Consider the following 19,037-nt stretch of genomic DNA (forward strand, 5'->3'; position numbering starts at 1 on the left):
CCTGACTGCCAGCACACAGACAGGCTATTTGTGCCTCACTAGGCAAAACCCAGTGAAGTGTTTAACTTGACAACGGGAGCGTTTCTCTGAACGATGCCACCTCAGCTGACCCCAGCACAGTTCCCCAGGCTCCCCCAGCACCTCAGCAGCACCCACTCCCACACCAGCCTGCAGGCTCCACTTCTGAGCAGTGGCTGCCTCTGCCCCAGCTCCACAGGCTCCTTGCCCCCAGTCCAGCATCCTGCAGTTCTCCACTGCAGCCTCTTTGGCTGCTGCAGAGAGTTCCGAGTTCTTCCCACCCCTCACCAAGGAAGGGCACCAAGGTGAAGCCCACGCACGGGGAGATGATTGAACCCCTCAAGCAGAAATATTGACTCCTGTACAGGAAAAACATGGACTTTAGCCCAAGCTGAGCTGCATCCTGGACGCCTGTAAATAGCAGCTTCCCTTGCCTGTGACTCAGTGAGCATCGCCAGTGGCCCAGTTTCTCCTCTGGCTCAGAAACCCGGGCACCAGCCTCTGCCCACACCACCAGCATCAGTCTGGAGGCGAGAGCAGTATCACACCAAACAAACAGGTACAGCTGCTGCTGGAGTCCCCAGGTGGGAGGAGAGCTGAGTAAAGGGCTCTTACCAGCCAAAGCATCTCAAAAAGTCCCTGCTGGCTGAGCCCAGGCGTGAGGAGCAGGAGGTGGGATGCAGGTGCAATCTGCCAGCCCCGAGCAGCAGTGCAGACGTGAAGATGTGTTCCCAGTTTGCTCTCCGTGCTCTCTGTTGCTGCAGTGCTGTCAGCACAGGAGATGCCTGGGGCTTTGGGCAATCAAGCTGGTGGCTATCAGTGGTCTGCCAGGACAGTCCACAGCAGTGGGAGATGCAGAGCAGCTGGGGGAAGAGGGACCCCAGGACCCCCAAGCCTGTGGTGGTGACACCTGTAGGGGATGTCAAAAGGAGTTGCCCACAGCTAGCCCAGAGGGAGATGTCTCAGTCAGAGGAGACAGTTTGCACTGTCTCCATAGGGTCAGAAAGGGAAGTTCCCTCCTGGAAGCAAATTATAACCCTCTTGATTTGGGCCCCACAACACACATGACATCAGAAGCCATTTCCATACCCCCTAGCCTCATGTGCAGGGCTTTCTACCTTGCTATAAATAGTTTCTAGCACTGCTGAGCAAGGATTAATGACTTTTCTAATTATACCACCATTAGTTGGTGACAGGGGAATGATACTGTGCAGATGTCTGAGCCCACTCACCCAGCATGGCTGGATTGCTCTGTGCAAAACATACCTGTATGTCACCTCATAATTTCAGAGAATATCAAGTCACAAGTGCAGGAAAGGAAAAAGAGAAAAGGGTCTTTCTCTAGATTAAATAAGAGATGTCTGGAAACCATACATACTCCAAGTTCCTCAAAGGAATCCCATCAGCCTTGGGTGGCAGCTCACAGAGCTGCAATTCCATGTAATTGTTACCTGTGCTTTGTACCCTCTCACAGTACCACTCTGCAGTGTACAGACCTGTTTCATATTGGCTTCCTGACTGACCCTTGGTTTGAAATTGGATTGCCTTATTTACCAGGCAACTGCTTGCTTTGTCCTACTGAAAGGGGCATTTTTCACACGGCCTGCCCTGCCTGCACCATCACACTGTCACACATCATTCAGCCACCTCTGGCAGTCCTGGCAGACCCAAGCTGGAAACCAGCTGTTCTTTGTCCAAACAGTTCTTTTCCATACAACTAACTAATAATACACTCAAGAATTTCTGTAGAAGGGCTCTTACTTCAGAAAATGTTGATGACAGGAAAGCACCTCTTGCAATACCTGATGGAGGTTTCAGCCCACCTTCTGTGGTTTAAGTTTTACCATTTATGACAGCATGAACAAGGTGCAGTTTTGGAGGGGAGTACAGTACTTCAGTGCCAAAATAACTTTATTTTTTCTGAACAGTGGATGAATATGACAATAAACGTTTTCTCCTGAGGCTATGGCAGGTGCATGGTTTGCCTGGGAAAATTACTGGAAAACTGCACAGCCAAGGAACACTTAGCTCAGCAAGGCAGCAGTGCAGATTCCATCTGCAGGACCCCAGCAATGAGGCAGGGGACCCCAGCTCCTCTCTGTAGCCCAGGCTCCAAGACAGGGATTTTCCACTCACTTTAGAGAGGCTGAGCCCCTCTCAGCAGACTCTACTGTGCTTCTGACAGAGCTGCTCTTTGCAAGAGCCAGCAGAAGTGATCAGGCAGGTTCTTCTGCCCAGTCATTTGGAAACAGTCAAAGTAGTTCCTTGCAGCAGACATCTGCCCGTGTGGGGTCCCATTTATGACTAAATTCCATTATTTCCACAAGACAACAGCTGTGTTCCGCAGAGCAGATTAAAGGGACCACCATGGGTTCCTGCCATCGTCACAGGGAAGTCCCTGAGGTGTGTGTGCCCTGCAGGGATTGTCCCCCAGCATCCTCAGAGTGACCCGGCAGCCTGGTGTGACACCGGGACACTGCCTTGGAGCCATCCCTTGCACCTTCATCCCTTCATCCCTTCCTCCCCTGCACTGCTGCCTTCCCTGCCCCTTTCCCTGGAAGCTGTGGTGCACAGCCCTGGCCCCATCACCATATGGCAGCTCCTGTCCTCTGGCTCGGAGGCGTCGCTTCATTTCTGTTCCAGCCTTTTCAGAGTGCTCCAGAAACCACTGTCACTATTTTTAGAGGGTTAACAAATACATCTAGGAAAAAATAATCCACTGGTACGTGACGGCCACAGCATCAGTACAGTAGCTGTAAAGATGAAACGAGACTGATGAACTCTGTCTACCCTCACCCACCTGCCCACAGTGAAGGAACATGAGAAAACAGCCAACCTTCTCTTTGGTTGCCAAGGTTTCTCAATTTTATGTATAGTTACATATATTTATAGTGCCCCTTGCTATCAAAAACGAGCAAAGGGAGCAGCAGATAAGACAGCCTAGCAGGATTGTTTCTCAACAGAATGTTTTTCACTTTTCCACGAGGCATCAGCAGCTCTTTAAAGTCTTTTTATTACATTCTGCATTAGATGCAAAACCATATTTCAAAGACACTTTAACTTTGAAAAAGAAAAATGCAGATTCTGTACTGTGCCACCTGCAAATGTGGAGGCATGACCCACATTAGAGAAACTTGGGAGGGAAGAAGGCAGGAAGGAGAGAGGGAGGGAGCTCTGTGGATGAGACCAGGCCATTTAAAAAACTCATGGGGAAATCGCTGCCTTTCTAATTATGGCTTTTAGGGGAGCTCCTCACCCTCTTCCTAGTGAGGCTGGGGAGGTTTCAGGCACCCAGCATTCTGCATTTAAATCCACGTAGCAAAAATTAACCAGCTTGGATTTTCTGTTAAATAAAATAAACAAAGCTTCTTTTGTGTTCTTTCTTAATTAGTTTGTTGGACCACAAATTACAAATCAAAAGTCTTTTCATCTCCACTCCTTCCAGCACAGAGACTGTTATCAGTTCCTGAATTTTCTGGGGATTCACTTTCACTTTTTTAAAGCATGAAAAGCTTTAACAGCCACAAGCAATTAGTGAAAGGAATAAAGCAGCAGCTCGTATGTCCAGATTAGTTATGCCACAGAGAGGCACTGACCTCATTAGGCCAGAGTGGGAACTATAACAGCTGAGCCCCAGAAACCAGGACAGGTGCAGAATTCAGTGGTGCTTTCTCAGTGGCACGAAGTGTGTTATCTGTTGTTACCTGGGCAGAGGAGAAGCAAAGCGCTGCTGCTGCTGTTTAGGCTGATTCTTTAAAAAATACAATGTTCAGGGCAAATGCATCTCGCCAAGATTCACTTCACAGCGGCAATTAAAAATAATGAAATCTATTATAAATATATTGTACATGCATACAGATAATATATAAATGCATTATAAGGAACAAAAAAAGAGAAAGTTTGGCAAAGACAGGGAGCTGGGGTGAGCAGGACCAGGGGGAGCCCCGCACGGGGGTGGCACCGGCGGTGCCATTCCCGGGACAGACGCGCCACCGCGCGGCTCCCGGCGACAAACCCGGACTGATCCCGGCGGGGACAGGGACAGGGACAGGGACAGGGAGGGGACAGGGACAGGGACAGGGACGGGGACAGGGAGGGGACAGGGACAGGGACAGGGACGGGGACAGGGACAGGGACGGGGACAGGGACAGGGACAGGGACAGGGACAGGGAGGGGACAGGGACAGGGACAGGGACAGGGACAGGGACAGGGACAGGGACAGGGAGGGGACAGGGACAGGGACAGGGACAGGGACAGGGACAGGGACAGGGACGGGGACAGGGACAGGGAGGGGACGGGGACAGGGACAGGGACGGGGACAGCAATGGGGACAGGGACAGGGACAGGGACGGGGACAGGGACAGGGATGGGACAGGGACAGGGACAGGGACAGGGACAGGGATGAGAACAGGGACAGGGACAGGGACAGGGACAGGGACAGGGACAGGGATGGGAACAGGGACAGGGACCCCTGCCCGGGGTTGCGGAGCGTCCTCGGCCCGGCAGCAGGAGGCACCACAGCCCAAGCAAGATGGAAATCTGGAAAATCTCCGCTCCTCCCCGGAGCCGCCGCCTCCAGAGTGGGGCGCAGGGAGGCTTCGCCCCCCGACTCACCGCACCCTCCCCCGGATCAGCTTCGGGAGCATGGAAAGCTTCTGGCACCAGCGCCAGGGCTTCATGACTGCCCTGAACGGCGCGTCCTGAGGTCTTGCAAGACATGGAATCACAGAAACAGCATCCCAGCACCCCAGCATCCCAGCATCCCAGCACCACAGCACCACAGCATCCCAGCATCCCAGCATCCCAGCACCACAGCACCACAGCATCCCAGCATCCCAGCATCCCAGCACCACAGCACCACAGCACCCCAGCATCCCAGCATCCCAGCATCCCAGCACCACAGCACCACAGCATCCCAGCACCACAGCACCCCAGCATCCCAGCATCCCAGCACCACAGCATCCCAGCACCACAGCATCCCTGCACCACAGCATCCCAGCACCACAGCATCCCAGCACCACAGCACCCCAGCATCCCAGCATCCCAGCATCCCAGCACCACAGCACCACAGCATCCCAGCACCACAGCACCACAGCATCCCAGCACCACAGCACCACAGCATCCCAGCATCCCAGCACCACAGCATCCCAGCACCACAGCATCCCAGCACCACAGCACCCCAGCATCCCAGCACCACAGCACCACAGCATCCCAGCACCACAGCATCCCAGCACCACAGCACCACAGCATCCCAGCACCACAGCATCCCAGCATCCCAGCATCCCAGCACCACAGCACCCCAGCATCCCAGCACCACAGCATCCCAGCATCCCAGCATCCCAGCACCACAGCACCACAGCACCCCAGCATCCCAGCATCCCAGCATCCCAGCACCACAGCACCACAGCATCCCAGCATCCCAGCACCACAGCACCACAGCATCCCAGCACCACAGCACCACAGCACCCCAGCATCCCAGCATCCCAGCACCACAGCATCCCAGCACCACAGCATCCCAGCACCACAGCATCCCAGCACCACAGCACCCCAGCATCCCAGCATCCCAGCATCCCAGCACCACAGCACCACAGCATCCCAGCACCACAGCACCACAGCATCCCAGCATCCCAGCATCCCAGCACCACAGCATCCCAGCACCACAGCATCCCAGCACCACAGCATCCCAGCACCACAGCACCCCAGCATCCCAGCACCACAGCATCCCAGCACCACAGCATCCCAGCACCACAGCATCCCAGCACCACAGCAGCATTTAGGCTGGAAAAGACCTTTAAGACCAGCAAGTCCACGCATTACCCCAGCATTCCTGAGCTCACCACTGAACCCTGTCCACAGGCACAAGTGATAAACTAAGTTTCCAGACTCTGTGATCCATCTCCACAAAGCTCCCAGTGATTTGGGGTCCTGGGTGCTGCACAGGCTGGTGAGCACCAAAGCTGAGGTGCGATCACAGACAAGCTACCTCTGACAGCTCATATGCTTCCCTGCTCTTTGATAGTTCCTCCTCCTCTACATGCCTTAAACAGGGAAAAATGCATTTTGGAGGGTCAAGTGTAAACCAGCAGGCTCGGGGCATTCTGCTTTGGGCAGTGCCAGCTGCATGCTGCCCCTTCCCCTGGCTGCTCACCCACAGCCCAGCACCTACTTCTGGCCAGCCAGCACTCCACCAGGCTGGGAGAGGTGTCTGAGCCCCGGGATTGCTCCTGTTCCCAGTGTGCAGCCCCAGCAGCATTCACAAATGCTTTTTCCCAGCACAGGTACTGCAGGAGGAGCTCCTCTTATTCATAAAGTAAGGTGATCTGCAGGGAATTAACTTTGGACCCCATCCCAAAGCTGAAAGAAAGAGCAGATCAAATTCTGTGCCACTCTGGAAGACACAGCAGTGCTTTTTTGAGAGTGAACTGAAGAAATTTCAGTATCTGCAGGCAGACAATGAACCTCTTTCATATTTTACATGATTCTGTCTTCCTATTAATTCAGTCATCTAATTGCAGACAATCTGGTTTCTACGCTGTAATCTGATATTTCCACAAAAGTGATGCAAGTATCTTGCCATTGAAACCTTTTTACTCAGAGGAAACAGTTCAGGTATTGAGAGATGTTTATCAAAGAGCAGGAGCTCTATGTTCCCAGCTGGAACTAACGTGTCCTGCTTCAAGGAGAACCTTGTTGGGGAAAAGGTATCCATGTGTGCCTACCTGGATAAACTGAGGATGCCCTTCTTCCTAGAAGTGTCTCAAACTGTACCACATAGATGCAGCAGGGGCCCAGTACAAGGGCACTTGGAAGAAGCCCCAGGTAAGACAGGATGACTAAAGACAGCAGAGGAGGTGTAATCACAGAAAACAAGGAGCTTCAAGGATCAGATGTGGCTTGTGAAATATTGCATAGCGATTTTGGAAGTGACTCAAGTTCTCAGTTGGACCAGTCTGTTTGCTCCTGCTAAATAACTGTATCGCTTCTTTCCCAAAGTGAACAGAAGGGCCACTGGAGAAAAAGAGGGTGGGAAAATGAAACTCTCTTTCAGTTCTCCCACTGTACAGACTTCTCCATCTCGAAGATTTTCTAAGGCAGAAAGCCTTAGTTTCACAAGAAAGGGGAAGTGTTTGGCCACAAAGGTCAGCAGAAACAATGCACAACGTTAGAGCCATAAAAAGAGCAAGGAGAGTCACTGGCCCCACTGTGCTGGGACTCTCTCGGCCGCTCTGCCAAGAGAGAAACAATGGCTTGGACCTCACCAGCACCGCACAAATTCCAGACCACCATCTGGGAATTCCAGACCGTCATTCTCTGTGCTGCCAGCTGCCAACCACAGAGCCAGGCTGGAACACACAGCAGAAGGAGCCGAACGCAGCTCCGGGCTGCAGGGCCAAGGAGCTGTGCCTCTGCTCCCATCCCCGTCCTCATCTCCAGTCCCATGTTCCTGCCACTGTACCAGGACAAACTGGGAATTCCTCCCCAGCTAAAGGAGAAGGGAGTGTTTTGCATTGGGATAGCACATGGTGGGCTGATCTCTGCCAGCCTTACCCCGGCAGACACCGCACCCAAGCACACAAGGTTCCAAGTCCTGCCTGAGCACAGAAACACCCTGTCCTGAGACCTGCAGGTTGTTTGGACAAACCACACTGCCTTAGGCGCTGGCTCTATGCTGGATGGGAAGGAAACGCTCAGTAAAAATGGAGCTGAGCACAGCTCCCACTTCTGTCAGAGATACAGGGCAGAGCCACCGCTGAAGGCTTAGAGGTGACACTGTCCTGTGCTCTCAGACACAGGCAGGCCAAAATCTGTATCTGCTGAACTTGTCCAACTTAACTGGCAGCATCACTGCCCTGCTGTGGTGTGGGGTGTCCTGTCAGGGCCCGGTGAAGGCTGCAGGATTCACCCCAGCCATTACTCCTGCCCAGAAAAGCACACTCCCTCCTCCACCACTCCTTCCTGCTGCCTGACCAGGCTTTGCCACCAGCTGGAAGTCACCGTGTCCCACACCATGTCCCACACCCCACACCGTGTCCCACACCATGTCCCACACCCCACACCGTGTCCCACACCATGTCCCACACCCCACACCGTGTCCCACACCATGTCCCACACCCCACACCGTGTCCCACACCGTGTCCCACACCTCACACCGTGTCCCACACCGTGTCCCACACCCCACACCGTGTCCCACACCGTGTCCCACACCGTGTCCCACACCTCACACCGTGTCCCACACCTCACACCGTGTCCCACACCATGTCCCACACCTCACACCATGTCCCACACTGTGTCCCACACCTCACACCGTGTCCCACACCGTGTCCTACACCGTGTCCCACACCTCACACCGTGTCCCACACCGTGTCCCACACCGTGCCCTACACCTCACACCGTGTCCTACACCTCACACCGTGTCCCACACCGTGTCCCACACCGTGTCCTACACCTCACACCGTGTCCTACACCTCACACCGTGTCCTACACCTCACACCATGTCCCACACCGTGTCCCACACCGTGTCCCACACCCCACACCGTGTCCCACACCCCACACCGTGTCCCACACCTCACACCGTGTCCTACACCTCACACTGTGTCCTACACCTCACACCGTGTCCCACACCGTGTCCCACACCTCACACCATGTCCCACACCGTGTCCCACACCGTGTCCTACACCTCACACTGTGTCCTACACCTCACACCGTGTCCCACACCGTGTCCTACACCTCACACCGTGTCCCACACCGTGTCCTACACCTCACACCATGTCCCACACCGTGTCCCACACCGTGTCCTACACCTCACACCGTGTCCTACACCTCACACCGTGTCCCACACCGTGTCCTACACCTCACACCATGTCCCACACCGTGTCCCACACCGTGTCCTACACCGTGTCCCACACCTCACACCATGTCCCACACCGTGTCCTACACCACGCCTGCAGCAGGGCTAAGCCCACACTGCCAGATCAATGCACTGCCAGAGAGCATTTGGTTATTCCAACACTGACTGTTTCACAGCAAGAAAAAGGGATCCAGGAAAATGATTTTCTGTGAGAAAATGACTGTGAGAAACTGTTGTAAACACTGCATTCAGAGTCCAAGAAACACAGAGCCGAATATTACCTGTCACAATGCATTGCCAGCCTCAGCCTGCCATTTGCCAGGAGCTGCAGGCACCTTGCTGCTGCTGTTTGGGCAACACCACCCCCTTAATGCTCCAGAGGAGGAGAGAGACCGTGGCCCTCTGCTATTTGGAAAAAAAACCACGCAGACAAATCACAGAGCTTTTCTTAATGCTGCCATGATATACAAATAAGAGGCTTAAATATAATTATAGGTTGTTTAATCAGTAAGAATAAAGAAATATGTAGTAATTGATGCCATATTATATAAATATCCTAACTGTTTAAGAAACGGAAAATGTTTTCAAAAGAAATACTTTAGCATAATGATTATAAAGCCCTTTAATGTGAGTGAGCTGCTTTCTGAAGCCAGTTTTAGATTCAGGCTCATGAACATAAATAGAGTTAATTGCCCTTCTGTGTGAGCTGGATGTTAGCACATTCCAGCAGAGCGTGCATTTTCCAAAGTGCCAATTCCAACACATTCCACCCTGTGCAATTTTTGCCTTTCTGCACAGTGCAGAGAACAGACACATCTGGGCAAGGGTAAAGTTAAGTGCTTGTAGCAGTGAGCTGTGGAGATGGATTGAGACATCAACTGCTGGCCCAGATGTTAGCTGGGTATTCAAGTGCAAATGTGTTTTTTTCTGAATTCACCCCATAAGGGAGAGCACATTGATGTGTAAATGGCAATGGGGGAGAAGGATGCTGGTGGCTCCTTCCCTCTTCCTTCTCAAAAACTGCACTTGCACAGTGGCAGTGCCAGGGGATGATGCTCCTGGTCAAAAGGGGAAATCCTTCTTCAGAGGCAACTTTGCAGCTGGCAGCCTCCCCAGGCAGCTCAAGGAGCAGGGTGCTGATGGAAAACTGCCAGTGCGTGCTCTGCTCTTCCCTGGAGTGTCCCTCCTGCCCTGAGTGGGCAGAGGACAGATGCCACTGCATCAGCCATCCCCCCTCTCCCCCTGCCTTCCCCGTTGTTCACTGAGCTCTCAGTCCTGCTGTGAACCCATTGAGGCCACAGGAACTGTGGTAAGGGATGTTCCTCCCCTCAGGCCATGCACACTCTCCAACACAAAACCCTATATCAAGTTATAGATGAGAAACGAAAATGAAAACACAACACAACTCTACCCAAAGGTCTTAGAGAAACAAAGCATCTACATCTCCAAGAGTAAATACCACTTTGGATTTGGTCCTGTGGGATGAAAACAGGGAACACTTTGTGTGTAATGCTAAAAATAACAAAAACATCCCCATTTGGACATGGCTTTGGGGCATGGAACACTGTGCATTCCCAACTGCCAAATCCCAGCGTGGAGCAGCCCATGCCAATGACCCGTGTCAGGGGCCACTCCCTGGGGTTTTGGGTTTCTGCCTTTAATGAGCTGGTGATGAGTGACCCTTGCTCAGCCCTTCACTCCTGGGCCTTCTGGGAGTCAGGAAGATCCATTTTAAATCAAATTTCCTCCTAGAGATTTTCTGAGGCTGGGGGTAAAGCACGTTGTTGAGACAGCACAAGTGCCAGCTCCCCACTGCAGCCTTGCCACCTATTCCAAGCGTCTGGCACCACATCAGATGGCCATGCACAAGCATGAGCAGCACTTCTGCTGCCATTCCAAATTCCAGCCCCACCAGCAGCCCAGCAGGTGGGGTCAGGTTTTCCCAGTGCACACAGGATACTACCAAGAGCTCACCATCAGTAATGCAGCCTTTTTGAAGGAGGGGATGCATTGAGGATAGCAGCCCACAGACAGCCAGAGCCATGGTGCTGTGGCTGGCAGCTAGAACCTGCCTCACACGGGCAAGCCCCAGCACTGCAGTGTAAATGCACTTCCCGAGTCTGTGCTGTGCAGTGACACTGCAGCAGAGCTGAAACGCTGGGATGCAGCACGAGCTCCGGCTGGGTCATCTCTCTGTTCAGAGCCAGGCTCTTCTGAGCCCTTCCAAGGGTCTGTGTTCTTGGTCATCAGCAGACCTACAGTTTGGGAAGGACAGTAGTGCATTTGGCTCCACGCCTGAGCTAAACGCTGCCCCATCCATCAGCAGTTTGGCTTCTCATTCATAAGATGGGCTTGATCTTGAAACCATCTGTTTTCCCTCAGCTTGCATCCAGCTTTCACTTGGACAGCACAGCCCTTTTCAGCTACAGCCCCGGGGCATGGGGGTGGGAAGACTGCTTCACTGGCTGCTCTCTGTGGCCAGAAAAAAAGAATTTGGTTGGAGACACGCACCAGTGGATGGTGAGGACAGCCAGAGCAGTAGCCCTGGGACAGAGCTCAGAGGGTGCCATTGGAGTTGCTCGTGCAAGATCTGTGCAGTGGGCTAGACCCCATGCTGTTTGGAAATACTCAGCTGATCACACCCTGCATCACACCGATAAAGTCCTTTTTCTAGTGCATGACTCCAAGAGAGAAGAGTGCTCTCAGCAGTGTAAAGAAACCCTGAGAGTCTGTGATGAGTACTTTCATTCTAGTAATACTTTTTTAAAACTCTCAGTAGGTTTTCTCCTCCAAAAGAAATGTGATCTGTGTCTGTCACCAAGAGCATTGGTTGTGACTTGGGGCTTTGTTTCTTTTCCAGGGAGTAGAACCAACCTGCTCACTGAATGGTTCTTCCCTTCTCTCCTTGGGATGCTTTTGCTTTATCTCAAAAGGCTGTCATTAACTGACAGGTTGGCGTAAACACACGGGGAATTTAATAAAGCACAAACAGATGGTGGTGCCTGTGTCCTGCACATGGGTCCCCATCAACAGCTCCAGCATCCAGGCGGGGGGAAAAGCAGAGCTCTGGACATCACATTTCCTATGGGCTCACCTGGGAAACAAGTGGGTTCTGGGCCTGCAAAAGGCATCCAGCCAGTTGTGCCTCCTGCCCACTGCCATGCAGAAGCCGAGCTGTGAGGTAGAGGGAAGGAGCTGTGTGTGTCCACCAGGAGCTCTGTGTGTCCACCATGAGCTCTGTGTGTCCATCAGGAGCTCTGTGTGTCCACCATGAGCTCTGTGTGTCCATCAGGAGCTCTGTGAGCCCACCATGAGCTCTGTGTGTCCACCATGAGCTCTGTGTGTCCATCAGGAGCTCTGTGTGTCCACCATGAGCTCTGTGTGAGTCCATCAGGAGCTGTGAGCCCACCATGAGCTCTGTGTGAGCCCACCATGAGCTCTGTGTGAGTCCATCAGGAGCTGTGAGCCCACCATGAGCTCTGTGTGAGCCCACCATGAGCTCTGTGTGAGTCCATCAGGAGCTGTGAGCCCACCATGAGCTCTGTGTGAGCCCACCATGAGCTCTGTGAGTCCATCAGGAGCTGTGAGCCCACCATGAGCTCTGTGTGAGCCCACCATGAGCTCTGTGAGTCCATCAGGAGCTGTGAGCCCACCATGAGCTCTGTGTGAGCCCACCATGAGCTCTGTGAGTCCATCAGGAGCTGTGAGCCCACCATGAGCTCTGTGTGAGTCCATCAGGAGCTCTGTGAGCCCACCATGAGCTCTGTGTGAGTCCACCATGAGCTCTGTGTGTGCCCCTGGGCATCACCCCGCTCGTCCTGCAGCCCGAAGTGCTGCAGAGCTGCCGGTGCTGCCGGAGCCGAACCCTCGCTGCAGCCTCTGACACCCCCAGGAGCTCCGAGCCCTCCACGCCGTCCCCCACCCCGCCTTTGTTCATTGTTCCTCTGGTTACAGCCACCGGGGAGCTGCGTGTTCTGGCTCCTGCATGTGCTCTTCAGGAGAGGAGCCACATGAAGCTCTGCTCAAAGCCCCTCTCTGCTGTGCTGGAGTCTGCACTAACACCCCAGACCCTAAACTGAATCTCTCTCTACATCTTTGTCTGAGCACAGAAATGCCATGTACGCACAGCCAAGCATCCCGTCCTCCTGAAAGGAAGACCTGGCAGCTGGCTGGCTGTGCCAGGAGCAACCCAGCATCTGCAGGGACAATATGGGCTGTAAGAGCCATCAGAGGACACCATGGCATAAGGGACCGGGTCTGACAGGAACTATCCCCTCCTCATTCATTGCTCTGTTCTAATAAGAACAACCCTTGCTCAGCACAAATTCTTTCATGTTCAGTTACAACATCTATTTACAATATCAACAAAACCACAGGAGATAACAGCCTCAGCAAGCTCAAGAGCTGGAGACAGAAGAGAGTTTCCATCAGTTGCAATTCCCCAGGAAGGGCGAGAGAGCTTTGTGGCTGAGACTGCGGATGGAGACGCGGGAGCCCTGGCTCAGCCTCGCCACCACGGTGGCCCCAGCTGTGCTGTGAGGGCTGCGCAGGACACGGCCCTGGCACAGGGACACAGCTCTGCTGTCAGTGGCCATGCTGGCCAGGAGGGAGACCAGGTACTGCCAGGTGAGACCCAGCCCAATTCTCCTCACCACGGCTCAGCCTCCTTGGTCTGTTTCTACTGGACACTGCACAACAGCTTTTCCCTATCTCCCTCCCCTGCCACTTTTCTTATTTACAAATCAAGTGGAAATAATTTAAAAATATTTCTATCTCCCTGGAGGCAGAGGTCCCTGACTGATGTCTGGGTTTGAAGCAGCTCCTGTAACTGCCAGACCCTGTGGAGCACCCAAATCTAAAGAGTTCTACCAAAACCAGGACACATAAAAGGCAGTTTAGTCACAGAAATGAATGTTTCCTTGAGATCCCTGAGCCCAGACACAACCAAGCTCCTCCAGGGCTTTAGGCCTGGCAGGACTCCTTCCTGCAGTTCACATTTTTGAATAACCATATCCCATTGTTTTGATATATCCCCAGATTTTCAGTGTTTGCCGGAGCTGTGAGTGTTCACTGCTGTTTCTCTTATGGCTTTGCAGCTCTCACTGACTTTCCAAGCCCAGCAGCCTGAATCCCCATCACAGCTGGGCTTTGTCTTGTTCAGCAGACGACCAAGCAAGCAGAGCCCTCCTTGCTGCAGGAGTGAGGGAGCGTGACCCCAGGGCTGCTCCCGTGGCTCGTGCCCCGGAGCTGCTGGGAGCCCAACTCTGCTCCTTGTGCCTGGCACCCAGGCCCAAGGTGTTCCCGACCCTGGGTCCATCTCAGTCTGTACTGCAGGGCAGCAGCACTGCGCTTGCCCAGAAACACACTTCTAGCCTCCAAATGCATTTGGGATCATCCAGGGGCTGCTGCTGGCACAGAGCTGGGTGGTTTGGCAGACACAGCTCTAAAGAAAAAGAGGGGGAAAAAACTGGAGGAAAAATGTCCCCTCTAGCCCTCTTGTTGAATTAAACCACATGTATATTTTTAAAATACAGCGGAAAAGAACAACTCTTCAGCACATGTTCAAGAGCAGAGTCTTATTTCAGAGATTTCAAAAAATTAGTGGCTGAAAGCTGAAACAATATCGCCCTTAGACGGGGACATTTGGAAGTGATTAACGAGCCTGAACTCATGCGTTCAAAATAAAAAGTTAGTACCTCACGCTGGTAACAACTGTCAGCTACTAAAAAACTGGGGAGAGGGGAAGAAATCAAACTCAATCCTGCATAGTCTAATGCTCCAAATCAGCAGGAGATGACTAGCGAGCCCACCAGCCTGCACCTTCCCTGGGTGCATCACCTGCAAACCTCAGGGTACGGGGAGTCCAGAGCACCCTGGGCAGCTCTGGAACATTCTCCTGTGCCTCCATGACCAGCAGCATCCCCAGAACTGCAGCAAGATGCCAAGTCCAGAGCTCCTGGGATGTTTTCCCACTGTATGACTGAGACAGGTGAATTCCCATCAGAGCAGAGCTGCAGGTGATGGGGGATTATGAGTCACACACCAGTGCCAGCCCACAGGGCATCTCCTCCCACTCCTGGTGCCGCTGGAGGGCAGCTGATGGACAGATATGACAGGGAGAGCCTGCAGACTGGGAACACCTCCAGGGACATCCAGACCCTGCTTGCAAGCCAAGCTCCAAGCTGCAGGTCCACACTGGCAGACTGGTCACCAGCCAGGGGGGAACTGGGGAGCTGCAGGCCAGGGAGCTCTGGGGGCACAGCTGGCTGCCTCCCTCTTCTCCACTGAGGGGCTGCAGAGGCCAGAGCCAGCCCAGCCATCAGAATGTGCGACCCAAATGGAGATGGCTGTGGCAACGTGAGACTCCCATCCCACTCTGGGGGCACCTGGATGTGGAGACCCTGCAGATGCACCGGGGCAGGTGCTCTGTCCTCAGTGGGGTGCCACAGCACATCCCACCTGGCCAGGACTTAGCTGGGAGCTGTAGAGAAACAAACCTCCCCATGTCTCATGTCTGAGAACTTAAAGATGAATAGTTCAGATTTACTTCAGTAAAAAGAAATGCTGGTAACACAACAAACATCTGGGAGTGCAAAATTAAACCAGCCTGTCTCCCCTCTGCAAGGAACAAGCTGTCCTCAGGCTGGGTAGCCATCAGCCCCTGGCACACACAGGGCTGTGCAGACATGGAGCCCAAACAGAGCAGCTGCTGTCCTGCTGTGGGACGCAGCCTTGGACACTGCATCCCTGGCTGTAGGTCTTCTCCTTGCCTTAACAAAGATTTGGCCATTCAAACTGCCCCCAGAAATTCATGGCATTTTAGAAATTAGCTCAGGATTTCCTCCACCCTTCTCAAGTCTTTGTTTTGTTCTCAAGTCTGTCTGAATCCCATGCTGCCTCTCTGTATTTCCCTGGGCTGGGGAGTGGTCAGAGGCTGGCAGCAGCATGTGCATGCTTCACACACACGTGTACGGACACTGCCATAGCCCAGGAGCCCAGGATATGCTTCCCATCCCCAGAGCAAACCAGATGTGGTGGCAGAACAATGCCAAACCTTAGTGATTTTGTGATAAGGGAGGGCATCTCTACATCAGCAAGGAGACCAGCTGCCAGAACCTGCACCTCGCAGCCTCTCCGGACAACGGGCATCTGCATCTGCCTACCATTCCTTGGGGAAATGTGTCTCTGCAGCCTGACACTCTCCTCAACCTCTCCCCAGAGGTGAAGCTCCGGATCCAGACACAGAAGTGGACAGCAGGGAACAGGAATTGCTGCTGATGGACGAAAGAGCACAGAAAGTTCCCAGACCAGGGATGCTGTCCCTGTGAATCTGCCAAAGCTGAAGCATCAGGAGCTTTCTTAGCTGAAAGGCACTGAATGAAATTCTAACTATTCTTGGGAGCATTCCTCAGCACAGATCATTATTGTTATTATTTTCTTGTTTCTTTAATGATATTGAACATGCTCTAAGACACTTAATCACAGAGGAAATTACAGCAGACTCCCAGTGGGCTGACAAATGGGTCTGAGCACAGCCAAGAATAGCCACGCTGACAGCATGTCCTGCCAGGAGCAGCTTCAAGGGCAAGTGGAGGGATCGGGGCAGGGAGCAGCCCCCTCTCCACGCTCCAGGCAGGAGGCTCCCACCCAGCTGGAAGGGGCAGGGTGCAGGGGCACCTCCACTGCTGTGTGCCCCTGCTCCAGGCAGGCAGCCAGCACTGCCAACAGCACTGGTTATTCTGGGGTGGGAGACAGTGAGAACAGAGGGGGTTTGGACCCAAGGCTATCCCTGCAGCCACTGGGAATGTGCTGGAATGAGCCCCACAGGGGCTCTCTGCCAGCTCAGGATGTGCCAGTGCACAGCAGCTCCTCTGCAGCCGCTTGCCCCACCCAAGAGACTCCAATGCTCTGGGCACTGCACTGGGGACCATCTTCCTGTTCCAGATCAAGCTGCAAAGCCAACAGCAAACAATTTCCAAAATGATTTGCCTCTGTGGGCACGTCACAGAGGGCAGCAAAGGACCAGCAGCAGAGCCCACTCCTCCCCAGACTGGCCCTCGCCTGCTCAGAGCCTTTTGCACAGGAAATCCAGGACTCGTTCTTCACAGAGAGCACATGGATTCTTCCCTTGATATCAATCTCATGTTTTATCCTATGATTTTGTAAGAATAAAATATGAAAAATTTAAATGAAACATATTCCTTTCTTTGACACCAGGAATAATGAATCGCTAAAGATTTCCTAATACCTTATAAAATCTACCAGGCCAATCCTTCAGCAAGGCCATGCCCATAATTGCAAGCAGATGTCTTTCTCTGCTGACACGTTAAATGGAAGCAGAAAGACCCGCTGCTATCTCCCATCAACAATTTGCACTTAAGCAGAGAACAGATTTTCACAGAGCAGGGCTGCTAGAGGAGGAGGGGGATTATGTTCCTGTAGCCCAGGCATCTCAGCATTACAGCAAAACAAGGCAGCTTGAGAAAACAATGAACTCTAAACAGTCCCTAATCCCAAAGTAACCAAAAGCTTTTGTGCAGGAAAATGAATTTGTGAACCTAATACAGCTGGGGCCCGTGGAGAGCACAGGGGCTGGGGTAATGTGAAGGCCAGATGATCCAGCTGACAAGCTCCCATCCCAGCTCCCACACACCCTGCCTGGGCAGCGCTGGCTTTTGAGGTCTGGGTTAGCACAGGGCTGTCCTGCAGAGCACAGGGGCTGGAATTATCAATACAAGTGCAAGTGACAGGGTGTTTAGCAAACATTAGGAAGCTTAAAAGGTCTTCCAGGATTATTAAATAAACATTTAGGACAAATGAAAGACTATGAAATGGTTGAAGAAATTGCAAACCCTTGAGCAGGCAGTTGGGGCTGCACAGATTCAGCTGTGCAGGACAGTATTTAATCATTTATGTAGTGTCACACATAGTCATTCCACTGCTCTTGGCAAATGTTCGTCCAAGAGCAGGACTCTGATAAAAGTTTAGCCTGATATTAATATTTTATTAAAGACCATTTAACATACAAATCTGAACATGCCAGCCGGCACCATCACTGTTGCACATGGCCTCAGACATGTTAAATTCCTCAGAGGTTCCACAGATAGCTCAACCTTCTCCAGATCCATATTTTCCCTTGCTGTACAGTAACTGGGGAGGCTGTCTGAGCTGGGTGTGCTCACCCCCACTTGAGGATGACCAATCTAAAGATGCCACATTTGTCTCAAGGGGCTGCAGTTTGTTATTTCCAGGGTTTAATGTAGTTCTGAACACCATACAGGAGAGGCTGCACACGTTCCTCACCCTGCCCAAGGCAAACACCCTGACTTCATTTTTTTATCTGAGTAACAGCAGAGATACTCACAGATGAGTAACTCAGAGACACTCAGAGATACCCCATCCTCCTGGAGCCATAATTTATTCATATACAATACCACACCTCCCAATAATTTAGCCTCTCTGCCACATCACTAACTCAAGAGTATGGAGAAAGTCAGATCGAGACAGTGAAGTGCCAACAGCATATGGTGCCAACAGCACAACGGGCCCCAACCTGAGCTAAAGAAAAGGAAGAGTTTTGGTGGCAGCCCCACAGAGCTGTTCCTGCACCTCAGAACGAGAGCAGAGAGCTGCATCCCAAAGAATGCTGCATTGACTGCATCAGGCACAGCTCATTCCAGCCGCGTCCTGGCTTCCCCCCTCCTCTCCACAGAATGGCTTGGAAAATATCTGCTGGGTGTCTCTAAAGGAAAAGCGTTTCAGACAGCAGCGAATTCCCTGTGCTAGCACACTTCTTCAGAAAAGAGGGACTGTTTGCTGACTCCTCGTGGTTCTTGGGATCTTGGCAGGCTGTGAGAAGAACCCGCTGTGCTGCAGTGTGCCCATGCCCTCACTCTGGCAAGTGGAGACAGATCCATCACTCTGACCGGGGGAGACAGAGCCAGGGCTCCCCGGTGCTGGCGGGCACTGCAGGTTCTCTGCCAATGGCAGGGGCACAGCAGCCCCTGCTCCTGCCATGCAGGCAACGTTCCCGTGGCAGACTGCCTCCCCAGAGGAGATTTCAGCCTCTGGTGGGAAGCTCTTGAAACAAATCCCTCGGTTGTTTCAGGGCTGTGAGGCCACCCTGGCAGGTTGGACCCACGCTCCCTGCCTCAAGGCTGTCCTGGATGTG

The sequence above is a fragment of the Cinclus cinclus genome, chromosome 29 (genome assembly GCF_963662255.1).
Source record: "Cinclus cinclus chromosome 29, bCinCin1.1, whole genome shotgun sequence".
Taxonomy (NCBI): domain Eukaryota; kingdom Metazoa; phylum Chordata; class Aves; order Passeriformes; family Cinclidae; genus Cinclus; species Cinclus cinclus.